The sequence below is a fragment of the Xiphias gladius genome, chromosome 4 (genome assembly GCF_016859285.1).
Source record: "Xiphias gladius isolate SHS-SW01 ecotype Sanya breed wild chromosome 4, ASM1685928v1, whole genome shotgun sequence".
Lineage (NCBI taxonomy): Eukaryota > Metazoa > Chordata > Actinopteri > Istiophoriformes > Xiphiidae > Xiphias > Xiphias gladius.
The window spans coordinates 20,569,545-20,593,650 of record NC_053403.1 but is presented as its reverse complement, the minus strand read 5'-3'; the positions used below and the strand labels follow the sequence as shown (position 1 = coordinate 20,593,650).

Here is a 24,106-nt window from a genome sequence, read left to right as displayed (position 1 = left end):
TCAATGTCTCATGATGAGATCATCCCATCTAACTACTGGCCTTACAGAGTGTATGTGCATCTGTGAATAAGTTTTGTCAATATACGAACTGAGTGTGTGCATGTCTGTGCTTGTGGAGGTGTCCATTGTAGGGCCATTAGATTACTGGCAAAACACTCTACGGCGTGATCTAAGCTGAATGGCTTTTACTAGCATTGATATTGATAGGCAGAGCTTTGGTATTAAGGGGAAACAAAGCAAGTTCACCCACTTCTACACAACGTGAAGTGTTATCCCTTTTTTCCTAAACTATAGAAGAGTTTGGCTTAAATAGTGTATAGCTCAGCTGAAACTGGGATAAATGGTTTAGGTCTCCTATGAACGCCTTCAGAATTTAGTTTGCATAAATGCTCCATTAACAGAGAGGAAAAAAAAGCATGCTTTAAATTCAGGGCACAATCCATCATTTAGATTTAACACAATTTGATCATAATCAACAAAAAGCATATCAAAAAGGTTCCACAGGAGATTTTTTTTTTTTACCATTGCAAGTACAATTGTCTTGACCTTGTCTACTGTACAGACTTCAGTGTCTGCATGTTACACTTCAGTCTATTACCATGGGAACAAGGAACTGACAAGTACAGTGAGAAAGAAGTTAATAACTGCCAGCATAATTATGTGTCTGCATTGAAGTATGATTTTGTATGTTTGCATGAATAAAACATTTTTGGTCTGTACGGGCAGCCAGCCATCCCCAACAATGCTTAATACTGTAGATGTGTTCTGGAGCAAGAATATCAATTAATTGTGTCTTTCAAGCCTATATCCCAGTAAGACTTTATACTTGGAAGGAAGGTGTTACATTTTACCTAGACACACTGTAGATACTCAACTATATACAGTTGTTCTGTATATGTATTCTGCATTCTGCAAAATATATTTTGTTTACGTGCTCAGATTAATAACTTGCAGACACTGTGAAGACACTGTAAAGACCTGGGAACAAAGTCAGTGGCTGTCATGTGTACTTCAGTTATACTTTGAGTGAGAGCTGTTGAAAATGTTCTGTCCGAGAAATTATATAATTCAAATTTTAAAATTCATAGTGCCTTAGTGAGAAAACACAGTTATGACAGGAGAGAGGCATTGTTTCATTTTACATCGTCACAAATAGTCTAGTGGTGGTGCCATCCTCTGGCCAATCACAGTTATGTTTCTTTTGGTATAAAATACGTTAACTACATCAGTTACTACTGGGAACACAGTACTTACTGTGTATCCAAATTGGGTTTTATCATGTAAAGAGACAGAGTTTAATTTTTGGTTTTCATTGAACATGAATAATCTGACACTCACTGAAGCTTGACTAATGTTGCTCCTGTGTCTGCAAATGATCATCATGTGGAGTGGAAGCACTGACAGTGTTGATTTCATGGTGTTCAGAGAATGAAGATGTAACTGTTAATGCAGATGACATGTGTCTCCATAAGTGGAGAGAGGGAAAGACATACAGGAGTAAAGAAGAAGAAACTCCATAGTTTTACTCTGACTACATTTTAAATGAACTACTTTTGCATTTTTCTGAAGAAACTTTTTTAAGAAACCTGTTAATTTCACTTTAACTAATGGGTCCAAATGTTGGCAATGTAAACCGCCGTCCACATGAGCTTGTATTGCTTCCACCTGTGTTTCTGAACTAATCTGAAGTAAACTAAAGTTTTACGGGTGTAGTGTTCTGTCACCCTCTGCTGCCTGGATGCCACTGCTTGCTTCATTATTGAGACAATGATCTGAATTACCCCACTACAGTTACAGCATCCACTGCAAAAATATTTCTTGATGTAGTCATTATTATGCACAATGACAGTATAATTACAGATATACAGTACTGTACAATTTAAACACCAATTTGCCTCACACATTTCATATGACTCAGCCAAAGTGTAACTGTCACTTGTAGTCACCAGTAGCATTAAGGGAAATACATATAATTATACTGTATTTGCTACATACAAAATTATGTAAGAATAAAATACTCAAGTGATGCAGGAATGTGTTGTAAAATGCATTATTTTATGGTGGTTTTTGTGACCTTATAATAACACTGCGTTTGCTGAAATTATTTTAAAATGTGCTGAGCATAACATCAGCTTGAAATGCACAAAACGCTGTTTTGAATTCACTGAAAACTGTGAAAATTGCCAGAGGGATTTCAGTCAGATTTACAAACTTTGCGATGGATAACTTGGACTAAGTTGTGTGTAAATGTAGCAGCCACTGTTATTATAGCTATAAATTGCTGTCCTCAAGTATTTTACAATGGAATGTTATAAATGTTCAGAATTAGCTTAAATATTCAGCCTTCTCCAATAACTTTTGATTTAATTGAAGAGAACTTTAAAAACCATGAAATACAAATATGACTTGTTAAATTATATCAAAAAGTGCTCATGTGCTCCTAATTACTTTTTCATTCTTACTTTCTACTCTAATTATATATTTTTTAATCAAAATATTAAACAAATTACTAGATTTAGCATTTTGGATTAGTAAACATTTACCTTTGGAATTGCTACATTTTCTCACTGACTTACTTCTACTATACTATACTAGTTGCAGCTATTGCACAGTGTAACACTTTTGTTGTGACTGATAAAACTCACTAAATTAACACCGTGCCAGGGGAAGTTATGGAAAACTGATATATGTATATGTAAAATCAAAGTCAAAAGGTTTTTTTAAATACCTTAAATTTTGGGGTGGATTTGTTCACCCTTTTGCAGACAGTACTGTACCTCACAAGCACTTCCTTTGTGATTCATTAGTTAGATCATATCAGTTAGATTTAGCCATTTTTTACCAAAATTCCACAACATGATATAGTTAAAGAAATTAAGTTGTGACAAGGTTGTAACTCAAACACCGAACTTCAAGTAGTGTCCCTAACACAATGTGTTAACCAACTAGTCACTAACTTTCTCTGTCTGCTGCTTAGTGCTGGGCATGTAGTGGGTTTATCAAAGAATTTTCCCTGAAAACAACAGCTGCTTGAATGGCTTTAACCTAATAACATAATAAACAATCTAATCAAGCTTTAAAAACCTGCTCTTCTTCCTTGCTAACTGATTTTAGGTGCCTTCAACACTGGGAGGGGTTTGCAAGTTTGTGTTTTTTTAGGATAACTACATGTGTATTGTAGGTTAATAAATTAGGCTAATCAGTTAGTAAGAGATCACCTCTGTGTGTGATTGAGGGTCTGGAGAGGGACTCAAGGCATGTGTAATGTGTTTTAAAAGATGCACAGAAGAGCAGATCAGTGAAAGGCTAAAAGATAGGCACCTCCCCACTGAGACACTTATCTTTGTTCTCTGCTCTTCTACCAAGAGACAAATAACCAGGGCAAGTGACCTCTGAACAACAGGGGAGCAAGAGAAAGACAAAAAGACTGAGACAGAAAAACAAAATTGTTAAATGACAGAGAAAGAGAAGCAAATACATAAAACAATGGCTCCAACTATCAAACACACCTAACTGGCCTGTCAACTTGTTTCCCCCCACCTGTTTAATAAATGACTTCAGCCTCCCCCTACTGTAACAAGCCTCCCCCTACTGTAACAAAGGCATATTTTAAGCCAGCAGCCAAATTTAAAAACAGATCCAGGTGGTGACCCACTGAACAAACAAAGAGTCAGGGTCAGACTGGGGCTGCCTTTGACCCAATCTGGCAAATAGGTTTGACATTTTCTCCAGGGGATGCACAAGGTCTTTTCTTCTTAAGACTGAGCATGTGTTTTTGGGGCTACTGTCATGGCTCATTTAACAAAATTTTACCCTCTGTCTATTGCTACCGTTAACCTCTTGCCTAGTAGCTGTGAGAGAAGTTAAACCTCAGCTGTGAACTGTGATGAGTTTCTAAACATGAACAGTGAACGAAGAGGAAATCTGGAGATTTGGAGGGCACTCTCACAAAGTCGGTGATTATATCTTTTTTTTTACTGTAGCTGCTACGATCAATGTTTTTATGTTTAGAATGGATCAAACATGTAATGTGAAAGGAGCCTATCGTAGTGATCGTAGTAATGAACTGACAAAGATTTATTACCTAACTTAGCATTTCTCATCTGCTTTGAGGAGCATTTTAGTATCTTTCAGCTCATAGTGGTTTGGTTTCATGGCCTGCGACTTTACTGATTTGGTCCAGTCTCAACACTCTCATTAGCATCATTTCAAATAGTGGCAGACATCTGTTTTCAGTGGAAAAGCTCTGATAAACCTGACCTGCACCAAAGGGGGCAAAGTTACCTGCCAGCTGCTGAGTGCCAAGTGGCACATTTAGCAGCTAGAGACAGATACATTATTTCCCTCAAAATTTAGTGACTGAAACAGATCTAGAATGAGAATGAATATTGGACCTACATTCATAAGGTGGCCAGAAACACAACTCCAAATAAATGGTAATGTCACCCTGATGGATGTGTAAATAAGTAACATTATGTTATTATAGCAAAGTTAATTATTCCACTTGCAAGTACTTGTTTTTATCACTGTATATGGATATACTTCATGTATGTATATTAATTTTTCCACTGGGACTGGTCTGCTGTGTGTATCATGGGTGACCTCCAGGGGGCCCCTGAAGACTTGCAAGGTGCACACCAACCTCTGTTACCAGTCTCCTGTATCTGCTCACTATTGTTGGTAAAACTGTAATAAGTGCAGTTAAAATACATTGGGAAGTTTCTTTTTGTTTATTTATGTATTGATTTATGTATGTCGTGTGTTAAAGAAGTCTTCCAATTATCACATCAAATCCTTCTGTGACTATATTGGCCAAGACAAATTTGTTGTAAAGTGACTTTGTTAGCTTGTTTTCATGACTCATATAGCTTTGTAAGAAACCACTTACAAATCTATTTTTTTACTTTTTTTTTGGGGGGGGGTGGAGCTTGGTATCACAAAGAGACCAAATTTCAGTTTGTTGTTACCAGAATAAACAGCTAGTTGAAGCCAAAAGTGCCAGTTTTTGTCTCATTCATTACACTATGCAAGAGGAAGGTACACAACTGCTACACTATCACTTTTGCCATATCAGCTTTATAAGGTGATAATTTGTCAGTGTTTTGTTTGCAGCTTGTTCCATTGCCTCCAAGTGGCCAAAATATCAATTAATGTAACTTTAAGCAAATATTTCAGACATTGGTTACTGTGTGATAGGATGCCACACAATTTTAGCAGTAAATCAGATACACTGTATGAGCTCTTGTCAGTAAGTGGATAGCTATGGACAGAGATGAAAATAAAGAATGGCAATATGGACTATAAAAAGTTCAGTCTATTTATGGTTAGATTCAAAATCTTGCAAAGACTAACAGAGAGAAGTGGAGGGTATTAAGAGTGAAAAAACTGTGAAAAGAGAAAAAAGAAGAAAAGAAACAAAACAATTCCCCTATGATTCTGTTTTTCTCATCTTTTTATTCTTCAGTCTGTGCTAAAAATTTTGCTGTGTTCTCAAGTGGTCTGGCAGGGAATTCTGGGAATTTGGATTTACAACACAGTATAAGCAGTTCCAGCATTTGGGCTCCATTTGAATTTTATATACACTCCAACCTCAGAGACTCCTCTACTGTGTCAGTCATGGGTCTGTAATTTGTTTTTATATACAGTATAATTATATTTCCATTGTATAACCAATTCTGTACAATTCTATACCTAATTTTGTCAGCCAAAACCAACTCATACTGCTTTTCATGCGAGAACTGAACTATTTCATTTCAGTTTAGCCATGTGATTTGAATTAATCATGCTTCTATAGCTGGTGGCTAAATGGAACATGTCAACCTATAATGTCAGGGTACAAAAACATCAGATATTGTTTCATAATGTTGAAGTCTTTCCAAGTCTCACTTGATTTATGGCTCCTGTGAGAAAATTCGAATAGAGTACAGATGCTAAATAGTATTAAAGAAGACCTGATAAAATACTGACTGGTGCTACAAATTACAAATTAATATATGGGTTCATATTGCTGTCCCAGGCACAAAACCAAACATCGATTTTTGGCATCTCTTGAAAAGAAGTTAATTGGAGACTGTAATGTTATTATGTGAGGATAGGAGAAACAATTAACTGTGTCAGTGATAACTGACAGAGACTTGGGGATCTCTGTAATTCATAGGGATTGAAGAAGAATTGAAGAAGTCTGAACAAACCATTCTGCATTAGTTCAGTCCATTCATTGGCCTGAAATACAGATGTGCGCTTGAAGAAAAGTAAATTTCCCCTCTAATACCAAGGCCCATCGGCTGACAACCACACTATAATAAACCAAGGCCAGACCTCTGCCACGCCTTTCATCACCTTACACCTTGAAGAACTGCTTCACATTTATCACTGCTTTAAAGGGGTGCCCAGATCTGCTGCATTCCTGGTGTGTTCCATCATAGTGTTTTCTTAGAAGGAGTTAGTATTTCTTGGTATTCTTTCACAAACACAAAAGCATTGTATTACAAACAACTGTGAGCTTTGGAAAAGAAGGTTACCTGCTAATGAATTGAGTCCTTTCAGAGAAATTATGGCCAGCCTGTTTTTAATCAGTGCTTGAGCAGTTCAATTCCATTCAATTCAATTTTATTTATATGGCGCCAAATCTAAACAGAAGTTATCTCCAGGCACTTTTGAGGAGGTCTAGACCATACTCTTTATACTTTTATATACTGAGACCCAACATTCCCCCATGAGCAAGCAATAAGTAACAGTGGCAAGGAAAAACTTCCTTTTAACAGGTAGAAACCTTGAACAGAATCTAACTCATGGTGGGTCTGCCTCGAACGATTGGGAGGAAAGAGAAAGAGGGGAGAGAGAGAGAGAGGGAGAGAGAGATAGAGAGAGAGAGAACATAGCACAATGCAGGTTCCACATAAAGATAAGTAAAGATATATAATAATAATACAATTAATAATAAAACTAATAATTATAATAACAGGGCTAATGATAACAATAACAATAATAATAATAATAATAATAATAATTAAAACAGTGCGTGTTGAGCAGGATCATGGGGGCAGTAGGTGGTTTGTAGTTTCAGATCCAGACTCTGCAGCTCAGAAATTCCTGCAGAAAATGACAGGAGGAGAGAGGAAAGAGACGAGAAAAAACAAAACTACGGGAGAGAGCAGAAGCCAAGTTAGTAACAAGCATTCATCAAATATAAATACGTATAGCTTGAGAGGGAAATGAGGAGAGAGGAGCTTGGTGCATCATGGGAAGTCCCCTGGCAGTCTAGGCCTATAGTGTCATAACTAGGGGATGGTCAAAGACAAGCCTGTGCCAGCCCTAACTATAAACCTATTCAAAAAGGAAGGTTTTAAGCCTGCTCTTAAATGTGGAGAGGGTGTCTGCCTCCCAGACCCAAACTGGAAGAAGGTTCCACAGTAGAAAAGTCTGATAGCTGAAGGCTCTGCCTCCCATTCTACTTTTGGAGATTCTAGGAATCAGAAGTAAGCCTGCATTCTGGGAACGCAGTTGCCTCGTGGGGTAATAGAGTACTATGAGCTCTTTGAAATATGATGGTGCCTGACCATTAAGGGCTTTTTTCGGTGAGGAGGAGGATTTTAAATTCTATTCTGGATTTTACAGGGAGCCAATGCAGTGATGCTAACACAGAAAAAATATGATCTCTTTTCCTAGTTCCTGTCAGTACTCGCGCTTCAGCATTCTGGATAAACTGAAGAGGGATTGTTGGGACAGCCTGATAATAAGGAATTACAATAATACAGCAATCCAGAAGTAACAAAAGCATGGACTTGTTTTTCTTCATCTTTTTGAGACAGGATGTGCCTGATTTTAGCATATGTAAAAAAAAAAGGCAGTCCTTGAAGTTTGTTTTATGTGGGAGTTCAGGAGAACTCCCGGATTCCTAACAGTGGGGCTGGAGGCCAGGGTGGTGCAATCTAAAGTAAATATATCATTAGATAATGTATTTCTGAGGTGTTGGGGGGTCAAATACAATAACTTCAGTTTTGTCTGAGTTTAACAGCAGAAAGTTGCTGGTCATCCAGGTCTTTATGTCCCTAAGGCATGCTTGAAGTTTAGATAACTGATGGGTCTCTTCAGGCTTCATTGACAAGTACAATTGGGTATCATCTGCATAACAGTGGAAGTTTAAAGAGTGTTTCCTAATAATATTGCCTAAAGGGAGCATATATAGGGCGAATAGAATTGGTTCAAGCACAGAACCTCGTGGAACTCTGATTAAATTTTGATTATATGGAGGATTTTTTGTTAACGTGCACAAACTGATAGGACTTAAACCAGCTTAGAGTGGTTCCTTTAATGCCAATTAAATGTTTCAGTTTCTGAAATATGATGTGATTGTCAATAGTGTAAAATGCAGCTCTAAGATCTAACAAGACAAGTACAGAGACAAGTTCTTTGTCCGATGTCATTAGAAGATCATTTGTTACTTTCACCAGTGCTGTCTCTGTGCTATGATGCACTCTAAATCCTGACTTAAAATCCTCAAATAAACTATTATTATGTAGAAAGTCACACAACAGGTTAGCAACAGCTTTCTGAAGGATCTTAAAGAGAAAGGGAAGGTTAGAAATAGGTCTTTAGTTGGCTAAAACACCTGGATCAAGAATAGGCTTTTTAAGAAGATGTTTAATTACAGCTACTTTAAAGGACTGTGGTACATAGCCAGTTAATAAAGACAGACTGATTATATCTAGTAAAGAGGTGCTAACTAAGGGTAAAACTTCCTTAAGTAGCCTACATGGGATGGGGACTAAGAGACAAGTTGATGGTTTAGATGAAGACATTATTGAAGTTAGTTGGTGAAGGTTAATGGGAGAAAAACAGTATAAATATGTGTCAGGTTTTACCGCTGTTTCTAAGTTACCTTTTTTTGAAGATAAATCGGTTCCCGTCCAGGGCACGAGGTGGTGAATTTTGTCTCTAATAGTTAGAATTTTATCATGAAGCTCATGAAGTCGTCACTACTAAGTGCGATAGGAATACATTAATCCAATGAGCTATGACTCTTTGTCAGCCTGGCTACAGTGCTAAAAAGAAACCTGGGGTTGTTTTTATTTTGCTCTAATAAAGAGGAATAATAGGCTGCTCTGGCATTAAAGAGGGCATTCTTATAAGGTTTAAGACTATCATGCCAGGCTTAGCGGGGTTCTTCCAGTTTAGTAGAATGCCATATCCTGTTATTTTTCACGTTGTTTGCTTTAATATGTAAATTTGGTAGTTAAACCATGGAGCTAACCTCTCTTGTTTTATTATCAACCTCTCTTGTTTTAATATCAACAAGACCAGGACAAGCGCCACGTGCAAAACAACTTCTGTTTGAATACTACTTACATGAGAGATATACAAAAATCATAGCCTAATACATTGCTTTCTTATTATTGTTTAATGTTGCAGTTTCGGTACTACCTTCCTAAAAAATATCACAATTTAAAGTTGACCTACTCAATAATTTTATATTAGCAAAGGAACAAATGACAATATATGATGTGAAAGGAGTTGTCACAGCTTATTTGTCACTCAAGCTCATCTTCCACTGAAGAGACGATGAAACTGATCAATCACTGACAAAAACTTCAGATCTGTACGGACCAATGAAGAGACTGTAATTCCTAATATTCACCTAACTGTAGTGGACACGCTTTAATTCATATTTTCTTTTGCAGATTTTCTCAAACTTTGGTTAAATTTGCACTACCTTCAGATGGAAACCTGATTAATGTTGTGTTTACAGTTTTTGTGCTGCTCCCAAGTGACGATTAATCAATACATTTAGGTATAAATGAGTAAAAAGGTCACGATACAAAATATTTCATTTTGTGGATTCATTCAGTCATTTTACTTTCATGAGTACATTCAACATTCAACATGAGGAGTAAGAGTACTATTAAAAAATATGACCCCATTTGGCTTTTTCAGTGAAAACCCCCAGTGTGTCTCTCTTAACATCTCAGATCTTAACAGGTTCCGGCTGGTGTATCCTTAGCAGTACCATTTAAAAGCAGGAAGAATGGAAGCATTCTTCCACCCAGGGCATCCTGTTCTTAATGTTCCTGTCTTCTATCTACTCTTGCTCTAAATCACAGCAGCAGGGCCTGCAGGGGGCATAGGGGAACATAAAATATGCATCTCTGACATGCATGAAAGACTGTGACAGTACTGCTCAGTGCAGTAGGGCTGTTGGAAGCTGAGGCAGGACAGATACAGATGAATTAATGGTTGAGGGATGGATGGATACCCTGAACTAATGGTCAGGGTATCCATGTGCATGGGGGGAGAATGGCAAGCATGAGGGGGGTTGTTTACTAGTCTTCCTTCCAAATAATGCCTCAACTATATTTTTTAGAGTGTCAGTAAAGCTATATGGCATTTTAGAGCTTGGGAAGTTCAAGTAATTGTTTCAGATTTGAAAGTTGTTAAACAGATGGAGCGTAGATAGTGTTTGCAGATATTTTTAGTCATATTACAATCCACAATAATGGCGCTTGCCATGTATGAGCATTCAGCAAGTTCCAGAAGCATTTTAAAATAATATAACTGATAATTTACCCGATATAATCTGAATTGTTCTGATAAGCCTTCCAATCTGGTTCTCTGTGCAGCACAAGAAAAACAATGAAAGTTATTGGCAAATGCTGTTTGGCCCAGGTCTGGTTTGAATCACCTTAAAAGACATACCAATTGTTCTTCCTTGAACTTCACAGAGGCTTATCATTACTGCCTCACTGCTTTTTTTTTTAAAAGGCTGATAATTAGATTTTCACTTGTTGCCTCCTTTCACCAGGCAGTTAAATGTTTCAGATAGGGCAATCAATTAGGACAGGAGCAACACTTCAGACAGGACACTGTGTGTGTGTGAGTGCTAAGAATGAGGCTTTACAGTAAAACTAATACACCTGGTATAATGTGAAAGACGGATGAGTGTACAGACATGAAACTCCACTGACAGTTTTATATATCTTTAGTGTAACCTAAAATCAACTATAGGAAAGAATGAACAAGGTGAGGATCAGCTGCAAGAGTCACTAACTGAAATCGGCATTAGAGATAATATATAATACAAGGTTAAAATATCATTTTGATATATATATTATGGTTTTTACGGGATTAGAATAGTCTTTTTATTGTCTCTATCATGTCTTTTTCATTGGATTAATTACTTTTGCTTTTTTTGGCAATGTTGGCAAGTGAACTACTTTGGTCCATTTTGTAATGAATGAAACAATATAGACATGTTTGTAGAATTTGATATTATAAGAGACTACTCCCGTGCAGTTGCTGTCTTTATGTTATTTCATTCACTTTGATAAGAGAGTGATGATCGCATTCAGTGGAAGTTTTGCAGCAGAGATGTCTTCCTTTAGACGTGTGTTACTGAAAGGGACACAACTAGTGAGTCATCCTTCAATTTCCATAATGTTATCTTTATTAGAAACAATGTCCACCTACATTGGAAACTTGCAGGAGGAAACACAAGCAGCCAAAACTGGCAGCCACAAGCAGCCAAAACTGACCGATCACAGTTCTTGCGTCTCTCTTGTGGTATATCCATAGGTACATTTTTGAGTAGGTGCAAGTCAGCTACAAAGTAGCTACAGCTGCTCCATAGATAGGCTTCATACCTATGGCACAACCATAGGGCACAACCCCTTAACGTACAACTATAAATTCAGCTCAAGATATGAGCATAGTAAACATTAAATACAAACATCAGCATGTTCACATTGTCGTTGTATGTTAGCATGCTGATGTTAGATTAAAGCACCCATGTGCAATTTCACAGAGCTGCTATAGCTTGCCCATAGACACTTGATTGTCATTCAGTTACATTACAGTTACAGTTACAGTTTTACAGACATCTCTGTGATCTCACCGAGTGCAATGTGCTTAAAGATTAGCTCCCCTCTAATTGCTGTATCAAAACAGCTTTGAAGAAGGAAGTCAACAGGGCTAGATCATGCAGTTTCAGAAAAGCATAAATTATCAATCATATTGCTTTAAACTACTTATACAGTGTAAACCAAGTGTGTCATAGCCACACAGCTGCCTCACAAAGGCCAATATTTTGTTCATCTTTCACTGCTTTGAGATGTTGATATTAGCCTAAAGCACACAACTGATTGAGCATTAAGCACAATTAGGGAATAATAATGTAAGAAAAGTTCACATTAAGGGATAATGAGTAAAACCTTAAACTTTTTGGACCACAGTGCAATTGTTTGGATATAAAACACATGAATTATGTTTTTAAGAAGCTGTTACATGCATGGCAGGAAGTCCCCTCAAGTACATTTACAGTATAAGATAGGGAAAACAACTTTGCTTTACAGTACGTTATCTACAGATGAACTCATCATGATTTGATTTTTAACATATGTATTTCTCACTATCCAACTATATGTTAGAAATTGACCTGTCATCCAGTCTGGCCTGAGGTGCACACCATTTCGGATGTCTTCAAATCCAGCAAGAGACATAATGTCATGCCCCTCTGTCCCGATATATAGTGTTGCTCCATATTGAATTACACAATGATGTTCAAAATGAAAAGAAATTAAGCTGTTTTCATACATTTTTTTCAAGCCTTCATTTGACAGTATATAGAGAAACAGGAAACATGGAAAGAGACAGAGAGAGAGAGCAGTATCCAGCCAGAATCAAACCAGGGATGCTGTACTTATGTGGTATGCACTTTAACCTTTAGGTGAAGTCGGCATACCAGAAAAAGAACCTTTTAATAATGTCTATACTAGTTTATTGTTGTGGAAGCCTGAACTACAGTTAGGTGCATAAGTATATAATTTTGCCTCTATAAACCACCACGGTGGATTGAAACGAACGACTCAAGATGTGATTGAAGTGTAGACTTTCAGCTTTAATTCAAGGGGTTTAACAAAAATATTGCATTACCCATTTAGGAATTACAGCCATTTTTATGCATAGTCCCTCATTTTCAGAGGCTCAAAAGTAATTGGACAACTGACAATTGATTTGTTTCATGGCCAGTTGTGTCCTTTTCCTTCGTTATTTAATGCCAAATTAAGAAGATAAAGGTCTGTAGCTGATTCCAAGTGTTGAATTTGCATTTGGTAGCTGTTCGGAGGAACTGTCAATATGCGGTCCAAAGAGGTGTTGATGCAAATGAAGGAGGCCATCATTAGTCTAAAAAAAACAAAACCTATCAGAGAGATGCCAGAAACTTTAGGAGTGGCCAAATCAACAATTTGGTACATTATTAAAAACAAGGAATGCACTGGCGAGCTCAGCAACACCAAAAGGCTGGAACACCAAAGAGGACAACTAAAGTGGGTGTTCACAGAATTCTTTCCTTGGTGAAGAAAACCCTACCAACATCTAGCCAGGTAAAGAACACTCTTGAAGAGGCAGGCGTATCATTGTCAAAGTCTACATCACAAGATGCACCACAAGGTGCAAACCACTGGTAACACTCAAGAACAGGCTAGTTTTTGCCAGAAAATATCTAAAAAAGCCTGCCCAGTTCTGGAACAAGATTGTTTGGATAGACGAAACCAAGATTAACTTGTACCAGAATGATGGGAAGAGAAGAGTATGGAGAAGGAAAGGAACGGCCCATGATCCAAAGCATACCACATCATATGCCTACAAATGGTGGAGGCAGTGTTATGGCATGGGCATGTATGGCTGCCAGTGGAACTGGGTCACTGGTGTTTATTGATGATGTGGCTGCTGATAGAAGTAGCAAGAGGAACTCTGAAAGTGTATAAGGCTATACTATCTGCTAAGATTCAGCCAAATGCTGCAAAAATGATAGGACGGTGCTTCACAGCACAGATGGATAATGACCTGAAACATTCTATGAAAGCAACCCAAGAGCTTCTAAAGGGAAAGAATTGGATTATTCTTGAATGTCCAAGTCAGTTATCCTACCTCAGCCCAATTGAGCATGCTTTTCACTTACTGACGACAAAACTGAAGGCAGAAAGACCCACAAACAAGCAGCAACTGAAGGTGGCAAGCATCTCAAGGGAGGAAACTCAGCATTTGGAGATGTCCATGAGCTCCAGACTTTAGGCAGTCATTGACTGTAAAGGATTTTCATTCAAGTATTAAAAATGGTCCTTATAATTATAATTATGTTGCTTTGTACAATTACTTTTGAGCCTGTGAAAATGAGAGACTATGTATAAAAATGGCTATAATTCCTAAATCGTTTATGTCACGTTTTTGTTAAATCCCCTGAATTAAATGGGAATGTCTACACTTCAATCACATCTTGATGGCTTCCTTTAAAATCCATTGTGGCGGTGTACAGTGGCCAAATTACGAAAATTGTGTCACTGTCCAAATACTTGCACCTAGCTGTACATGTGGCAAATGGTAACTAAAAAAAAAGGGTTCTGTTCTTAGAGTCTGAAAACGTGACTTATTTTAAATTCAAGGTTTACATTGTCCATAACTATCAAGTGACCATTGCCAAAAAAATGTGAATAAGAGTTAATAATAAGACAATTTTTCAAACTGTCACCATGGCAGCTCAGAGGAAGTGTGAAATTATTATATTCTACTACAGGGAGTATCCTTCAAGCTCTGGGGTTTTTTTTACTGGCAAGGGTACAATGCAAAATGTTTTGGCGTGTGTGTACTAGATTGGTATATTAAAGTGTGTGTTACATTGTCTGTCAGGTCTGTTACTTCAGGTATTGGTAAATTATGCTTTTTTGGCACTATTAAGACTGTTGTGTGTCTGTGTGGCAAATTAACCTCTGTCTTCTTCCATTTTCTTGGGCCTAAACGTAAATGACATCCCCTCACTATTGCTGCTGACCTCTGCAGCCAACAGCCTCCAGTTTGTAATCCTTGACCAGCGGGATTCCTCTTCTCAGCGCAGCAGGGAGAAGCAGCTACTGAGGCTACAGTCACACAGTTTAATGGCCAAACTGTGCTGGAGTCCTGAAATGAAGAGGTTCTGCATCTCTGTCACTCGAAGTTTTAAAGTTAAATTTTAACTTGTTTTGTTTCACAATGTGATCTACTGTATGTGTTTATATTGTTTCGTTCACTTTGTAATATAGAGCTATGACCTACAATCAAAATGTTAGTTTGGGAAGTAATACAAATATCCTTGATGGTCCTCACTGATCAGAATCAATGGGGTGGATGTAAGCATTGCACTCACTTATCATAGGTTTCTTTCAGTGATAGTTTTCTCCTTATGTCTCTTTTTAATTCCAGTATCCCTAACACAGGCTCTTTCATAATTATTACTGATCTTATCACTGTCTGTCTAGTTTAGCCATCACCTGACATATCAAGTTTCCATCTGTGCCCCTCCATGTCTTCCTGGCTGTGATCACGATGTAAGTCAGTGAAACTGTTCACAGCAGCTAAGGATTTGGATGAAGACTGAGCTGGAATCCATGGCTCATCTACAGAGAACACCCTCCTGAAGACAATGACAAGCAGTCTGACAGTAGCACCACATACAGGTGTTAAACATTATAGTCAGTTTGTAAATGAGTCTTTTCAGAGTTATGATAACTAAATGATTGGAGACACTGCACAGTAGTAAAATTGCCCACAGTTGTAGATAGATACTTGTTAAAAAGACAAACTGTAGACATAACATAGTGACCCACACAGAAAAAAACAGCATGAGGTGTCCTTTGTGATAGCTGGGTTGCTGTTGCATACCTGCAGGTATATGTACTTCAAATAGATAAAGCGGTACGTTGGATTTTTTCAGAGAAAGTGGTAATGAGTTACTCACAGGTAATGACACTCCTGTGGATGGAGGTTTAAATAGCTAACGGGTAGCTGCCAAAAATGAAAACCAGGGAATGGGGCACGTTAACAAAAAATTGAAAACGTAGCTATTTAAAGCTGGTCTAATCAATATTTTTATATTAACAACTGATCTAATGACCACTCAAGTCACTCACAGTGACAAACACACAGAATTATCACCCAACTCAGTAGATCCCCTCAGCTCTATGGAGTGTTTTGGCATCTTTTAGCTCATTGTTTTGGTTTTACAGCCATTTTGACTTAGTCTGAGCACTCTCATCACTGTCATTTTCAGCACTAGTAGACAGCTGTTTTCAAAAAAATCATAAAATAATCATGAAAATCATATTCACTTAAAGGTAATCTTTATCAAAGTAGTAGGCTTGTTGGCTGAGTGCTTAGCCCTATGCTACTGTCTTCAAAGTGCAAACAGCAGGTCGAATAGAAATAATTTAAGCTAGGTCTGTAAAAGACAATTGTTGGGGTTTGTCTGAACAAGACGGAAAAATAGGCCTATAAAAATAAAAAGGCTGAATAATTCAGCCGAAATAGATATTCATCCTACACATATCAACCAGCCCAAAAGTTATGGATCATCCTTCGTTATAGTGCATTTAGGCATATGGGTCTAGCAAACATAATCATTCAGATTTTTTGCGAGAAGACAAGTATATTTACTTTGTCTATCTTTAGTTGGGAGAATTGCGGGGCAAGTGTGTTCTCAGATGCAGTGGTGTTTGTGGGCCACTCTGGACAATGGTGGTTTGATGTGTTACCTGCTGTCACCACAACTTTCTTGTAGCAAATAGTGCACACAGCTTCATCCGTGTTGACGGGCTCCCTTGTATCATAGGATACATGTATTCCCAAACAGGGAGTCCTGTTTCCCCATTTTTCTAAGCTCAGCTGCCTGCCTGTTCTGCTAGTTGCCTACATGATTGGCTTCTGGTGGCAATTGTTGTGCACTACAATACATCACATCAATAGAGCATCTCTGTTTCAGTTTGATAGAAAAGGGGGAGTTGTTTTTCATGATATTGAAAATTGGAGCTTTGGGATTTCTAAATACCATGGTATACCTTAATATCGTGATATTGCCCAAGCCCAAAACCCACTATACACTACCCGCCTTGCACCAAACAGCAGACAGACAAAGTTAGCAGCTAGCTGGTGAACATTGTGGAGCATTTAGCATCCAAAGAGCCAGAAATTTTTCTCAGGAGTTGGTGAAGACCAAAGGAGAGCTACGGGGAAAGTGAATGTAGGACTTACATTCATCACATGGCCAGAAAACACAACTCCAGATGGATGCTAATGTTGCTCAGTGTCGGAGCATGTGTAAATAAGCAACTGTATGCTAACACAGTCGTCACATTTTTAAGTTGATAATATGTCAGTAAGTTCGTTTCCCTCCACCTGTTTCATGTGCATTTTCAATTTGTGCAATAAAAATACCAGAGTGGAAACACCAGAAATTCAGAAAAACTCTAAAATCACAAAAACGTTGTTGCACTTGGCATAGATGGAAAAGTAGATATATCAGTATCAGTACATTGCACTAATGAATCGTTTGAAGTAAAATCTACAATGGTTTGAACCACTGAGCCATTTTTATTCCTTCACTCAAACCCGATCAGACACATTTATTTGAGATGCATCTTGTGTTTGGTGATTCAGAGGTTGTGATTGTTAGCACAGTCCTTGATTAGTCCAACAATTCTGCCTGACAGTTCTCAGAGATAAGTTAATAGATCAAAATCATTTCAAATTCCTCAATTTGTGGATTCACTAGTGGGGGCAAAGGAAAATTTCCAAATTATTTGTATCAAGTTCAGTCTTGGTGTACATTGATCTGCAAATTTGTATCTTAGACCAACAGCAAGCTGTCTTGATAATGCTAACCTTTCAGGGATCAGAGAGCTGGACAGTTCAAAATGGTGGAAGTTATTGTTGCTTTTTTAGGTGTGTTGCACTCTCCACTCTTATTTAACCTCCTCTGTATGAGTATAAACTGCTCTAGCTGCTGGCAAACTCAGCTTTATTTCCTTCTTTATCAACTCTTAATTGAATGAAATGATGTATAATTCTGAAAACAAAAATACTAGTCCAGAAAAGCCTGTCCAGTACAGAGAAAATAAAGACAAGGTCAATGACCTGTTGTCACTGACTAGCACTACTACTCCTTGTCAACAATTGTTTGCTCTCTTCTTATTTCTATAAAAAGAATAAAAACAAAGTATGGGGTTATATTTTTCCGCAGGACGATCCGCCATTGCCATTGCTTCTACCTCCATACTTTGTCTTTTGTTAGTGAGATTTAGCTTCTTGTCTGTGTACATGTGTTCAAATTCGACCATTAAAGTGACAAGACTCAACATCATCCTTATAATAGTCCACTAGATAATTAGCCATGCTATGTACTTGTCTTGAGTTTCTTTATTTTTATTGAATTTGAAAGATAATAATGTAATAATGTAAATCATCTCTTTAGTTAGTTTCCCACGACTTCTGTAGCACGTATACACACTAAACCAACAGCAACCCACAGCTCCCCCCAGCTCACCACAGCCTTAATACTGTGTTCTGTCCCTGTACTTAATTTCCACTGACACAACAGGGTATCTGTGAGCATCCCTGTGCACAAACCTAATTTTTACCCAGGATGTCTCTACCAAAGCCCTCAGGCAAACCAGGTTCTGGTGGATTATAGACTGCTCAAAACCCAAATCAACCATACAGTGTTACTGGAACACTGTGTGTCCCTTCTGAACCGGGGGAGGGTGTTGGCAGGCTGGCAACCCGGACCACTTCGCCAGCCTCGATGAGCGGACACTCACTGTGGAAATGCTCGGGCTGCCCGCAACTCCAACACTCCTGGTCTGAAGTTTGAGGAGCCCCCAGTGGGTTGGAAACAGTGCTCATAGTTGCTGGAACCTGAAGAGGATAGGGAACAGAAGGACATTTAACACAGGGACAAAGAGTGGGGTGAACTGGTGAATTGGACTGATATGTAGACAGAGTTAGGGGGTGCTGGGGTTGGTTGGGGGGATACTGGACTCCTTGGCTCTAGAATGGCTGGTGAGGTGATTCTTGGCGAGCACTACCACTGCCCCCAGGTCCGCAGGTCGATGGCATCCAACCCAGTCATGGTCCAAGCCAGGATCCCCTCGACAAACTGCTTGATCACCACCTGCTTCAACGTTTGCCTCTCGCCATTGGACTCCACCTGCTGCAACCACAAGGATCCTCCGTCCCTCAGCTACTGGACATAGGAGAAGGGAGGGTCGGAACCGGTGTTGGGGGTCCTCGGGGGAGCAGTCCATTCGATCCAGGACAGCTTTTTTGATATCCTGGAAACTTCCCCTGAAGGAAGCTGACAGGGCATGTAATGGAACAGCAGTTACCACTTTGCTTTCCTGATAATTAAAAGTGGTCAATCTTGAAACAGTAGTGTGTTGTTCTCAAACACTAGGCCTTCAGAATTCAATGTTAAGAATGGTGTCTTAGGGTGCTATTCATTCAGTACTATTCATGTTTTTCCTTTCCATTAAATATCAGCTCTACGTTTCTCTCCATCCGGTTGGCTGCTGCTTTCTGTATGCTGTCAGAGCTGTGGGCGTCAAGGATGGTGGACCAGTGTGTGAATGCTGGGCTTTGTATGCTGGCATGTGTGGGCTGTGATCACCTCTGGTGTTACCATTTAGGTGGAGGTGTGAGAGGGAAAAATCATAGGGTTCTCCTTACTACTGCTGTATGAGAACCTTACTTTCAATTAAGAATTCCAGACTGGTGTTTATGATTTTTAAAACTGAAATGGGTTTTGTTGAGCTCATGCATATCAAAACACAGGGAGGAGCTGGGAAAGTTCTAGCTCAAATAAAAAATAAGTTGTTGCAATTTGAGGCACAAGCAATAACAGCAATTTATACCTCACTACCCAAAGCCCTGGGCGTCTCCCTTTGAGGGAAAATTAGCAGGAAGGAAGGTAGAGGAGGAGGGTGGGGAGCATAGAAAGGTCTTATTGACAGTTCTCTGAGGGCCAATAACCAACTTGTCTACTAATCATCAGTGTGCATATTCAAGTGGCTTTATCTGTTTCAGCTAAACAACCCACCTGGGCCAGTTTTACGTGAGGGTGAACTCAAACATGCCTTACCAGATCAATACATGTGAGCGTAGAAAAGAACCAACACATTTAAACATAGAAAGAGCCAAAACATTTAAACATATTTTCCTCTCCCTTTTTCATTCTTTCTCTCAATCACATACTACAAACACACTCCCACAAAAAGGACAGATATCTTCACTCAAGTCTTTTACTTTTTTAACTCTTACTCTCATTAAAGCTCCTGTCGCTACTGCAGCCTAGCCCTCTGGTACATGAGGGAATTAGTTGAGTGGTCAGGTTTGTCCCAGTGTAGTCAAGCACAAGTTTGGCCTCAGAAGACCCTAAATTCTCATGGCTGGACATTCCCTTCTAGGGAGTTTGGAAACAAGGCCAGGGGTTTTGGATCACTTCAGTATTACATTTTGACATTTGAAAATGGGATTATGCCAGATGAATTCACTTTGGTGACTTTTTTGTAAAATTATATTGTATGGCATTATCTTGTATATCTTTATACAAGCTGTTTAGGAACAAGCTCCAAGTCTTTGCCACCCTCATCTTGTGTCAGGCAATGCACACTGAAGAGTAAATGCAAAACTAGGAGACGGGGAAAAAACTCTTTTTTCTTCAGCACCCAAACATTTGACCTTCCATCTCCATTTATCTGCACAACACACAAAGCACAAATAAGCACTCTGTCTTTTGTAAGTAGTGCACATCATAAATGTCAGAACAGGCTGTTATTCAGCCAAGATCTAGCTGTTGATCTGAGTTCAGACTAATGTTTTCCTAGGAGTTCCAGCCTTAGATTGGAAGTTCAAATGAGGGGCTGTTGCACTAAAAAAAACTCCAAAATGGACAAAGTAAGAAGAGCACAGATAATAAAGACTACTTAGTTTCAAACAAGAGTAAAGCTTAGTTTTTTTCTCCCATGGGAGAGCAACACAACAACAAAGCAGCCACAGCAAGATCTGTGTAATTGCTGCAGACAAATGCTAAACATTATGTACCAAGTGGAGACTTATAAATGGAGAAATTGTGCAAATATATTGTTTTAATCCACTTATTGTAACCATATGTGGGATACGGTTTTGAACTTCTGGTTTAGGTTCAGGGTTAAACGCAAATGGGTACTGGACTGATGCACCCTCACTCTTCTCTTACTTTTAGTCTGTCTCTCTGTGTCCGTTTCTCTTGTTTAACCCTCCCCATCTGGCGCCCCCCCCATATAGTGTGAGAAAATGACTTTTAGAGCTCACTCACAGAGGACACTAAAATTAAACAAAACATGTCAAGGTTATTCTACTGAATATAAAAGTGATGTTGCTGAAGTTTATCTAGGTTGTGGTTTCTACTTTTACTGGACTTTGAGTGTGTCTGCAATAAAGAATTCAAAAAGGTCTAGTGTTGCATGATGTGTTAATCTTTATACTGTATATATGTGATTGAGCGTGTATATATATATATATATATATATATATATATATATATATATATATACACAGTATATATATGTGTGTGTGTGTGTGTGTGTGTGTGTGTGTGTATGTGTGTGTGTGTGTGGCAAGGGCCCTTCTGCTTAATCACTTGCGGTTCCTAATCCATCCTACCTCACATCCCCATAAACATCCTGCTGCATCTCCCTCGTGTTTTGTTTATGAGCTCAGCTTCTTCAAACAAAGCCCACACAGGAGGTCGGTTTTATCTTGTATGACGACAGGGGATTCACAGCAAAAAGCATCACATCATTCACACAGTGAACCAACAATTAAGTAGCTTACAAAGTGCCATGAAATAAAAGTAACAAAACACATCAGCAGTTACCTTAAAAAGGAGAATAGGGCTAAATAGGAACATTCACAGAACATGCAAAAGTACTGCTTTCATAGAGGCATGTGCCACTTAAGGGTAAATTGGTAGCTTACACCCTGCATCTACTTTCCATTTGCACTGCATGATTTACCTAATAATCCCCTGCCTTCTCTTATGCAAGGACAATATGAGACAATTTGTATGATTTGTGAAGTGGTGTAATGAAGATTGTAAGGCAGCCTTATACTGAATAAACAATGAATGAACATGTAGTTAAAATTAAGTTCAAGAGAATGATCTAGTCCAATTCATCTTCATCTTTGTGTGGGACAGTACCATCATCTTCACAAGAACTGTGCTAATGCAGGATTTCTTGGACAAACATCCGTGATGATAAGGGCCAGGGGTAATTACTATAATGATAGTAATGAAATTGTTTTCCCTTTGCCCCACCCAGCATCACAGGGACAACAGTTTCAACAGAGCGGAATAGATAGAAAGGGCCAGACCCTGGTCTGGGTATTTATTTTCACATGATTTTGAAGAGACATTATCTTGAGAAAATAAACGTAAGCATGCCTGTGGAGGGTATCAGATTTGACAAGGTTTTTAAAGTGAAAGTACAGTACTTTTCTTGAACTTAGGTTGTAAACATAATTTGCAATCTGTTTTAAAGCTGTTCTAATAATGCCTTTTTAAAATAACAATCAATCAGATGACTATGTGTAATGTGAATGTCATGATCTATCCATCTGTTTCCCTTGGCCCTTTTTGCTAACTCCCTAGCTCAACTCACTGCTCCCAGGACCTGTCCCTCTCCTTTTCTCCCCAGACCCCCCCTACTCACTAGATATCCTGAGACTTTTGTCCCTGTCTCACTCACCTGACTGCCCCGCCCATTCACATACCTGGTTCCAGTTTCTCATTTTCTCTGCCAGTACCTATACCAGTCCTATGTCTACACTCAGTATACCTTTTTGTTACCCAGTTATGTGCCCATGTGTTCCTCTTGTGATCCAGTTGTCTGTCCCTGTTTGCTTGCCTGCCTTTCTTCTCATCTGCCTAGTTATCCTACATTTACTGTATGCTGGGTTTTAGTAAAAGTACTTCACTGCATCAGCCTGTCTTGTGTCTGCACTTGGGTCCTCACTGCTCTGAACAACAATTGTGACATTAAAAGGCACTGCTAGTAGTGACAAATCCTCAGAGAATTATCACCTGACTCTTTACTCACCTCAACTTTACAGAGATCTCTGGTATCATTGCAGCTCATTGTTTTGGTTTTATGGCTCACAACTTTACTGTTTCAGTTAAATTTCACTGCTCACATTTGTGCAGTTTGCATCCACAACACACATCTGCTTTCAGCAAAAATGCTGTGATTACCCTCTGTACACTAGCTGTCAGGCACCCATAAGAAGGCAGACATAGTTTGCAATTATCTGGTGAACATAATTAAAAACCGTGATTACAAGTAACAATATTACAAGAAAGGCAGGGAAAAAATGTTAACCTCCAAGATGTAATTCTAATTCAGATGTATTGGACATTTTTGATAGCTAAAATATCTCCTATTTGGTGAAAAGAAGAAAAGAAATGTCAGCAAACCTGTAGTAACATGACTGTAAAGCCACCATAGACAATAAGCCAAAATCTAAAAAAACACTTGTTAACAAAATGCTGTAAACATGCAACACAGCAGAACTAATTTAGGTATTTTAAATGGTGTGAACACAAGGCTAGAGCTAGGGTTAGGAAATAGTAGATTTCCCTATTCTTCCCATTCTGCTTTGATTATGTGAATGTAGCATTAGCAGCCAAAGAGCCACGTTTTCTCCAAAAGGGGAAACCAAAACAGAGCTAAAATAAAACTGAACATTGGACTTACTTTTATCAGTTCACCTACAACAGGACTATATGAATGTTAATGTTGATATATATCTGCTCTACATGTAAAAAGTCATCTCTTTTCTAGCAGGTTCGTCATATAAATTTTATGGGGTGTTAATATGTTAATTTTGTGTTTACAGCTTGTTGCACTTTCCCCAAGTGGCGGAACAGGCCAACATTTTTTTTTTTGCAACTTTATTTGTACATTTTTCATTGCACAAGCAATCTAAGAGTTTACTTAATCATGAAATGGGTGTAATCCCCCCCTGCCTTTTCCAGGTGACCAACATTGGGCAATTCAAAGGAGAAAAAAAATAAATTAAAAAAAGTGTTACCAAAAAAAAAGGACTGACCACCACAGTTGATTTCAGCAGGATTAAAGAAATGTAACATTGCATTCATCTTCGTCATAGAGCTGTAATATGTTGATCATGGTCCAAGAACACGGCTCAGGTTTTGGATTATTAATGTAGGATATAATGCTCCATGTCTCAGCAATCTAAAGAATTCTTGTTA

The 24,106-nt window shown here is 38.5% G+C and overlaps 1 pseudogene; it reads right to left on the bottom strand.

Annotated features, from left to right (window-relative positions):
- Positions 1 to 7,326: 7,326 nt before the first annotated feature.
- LOC120789355 lies at positions 7,327 to 19,103 on the bottom strand (annotated as a pseudogene).
- Between the last annotated feature and the right edge of the window lie 5,003 nt (positions 19,104 to 24,106).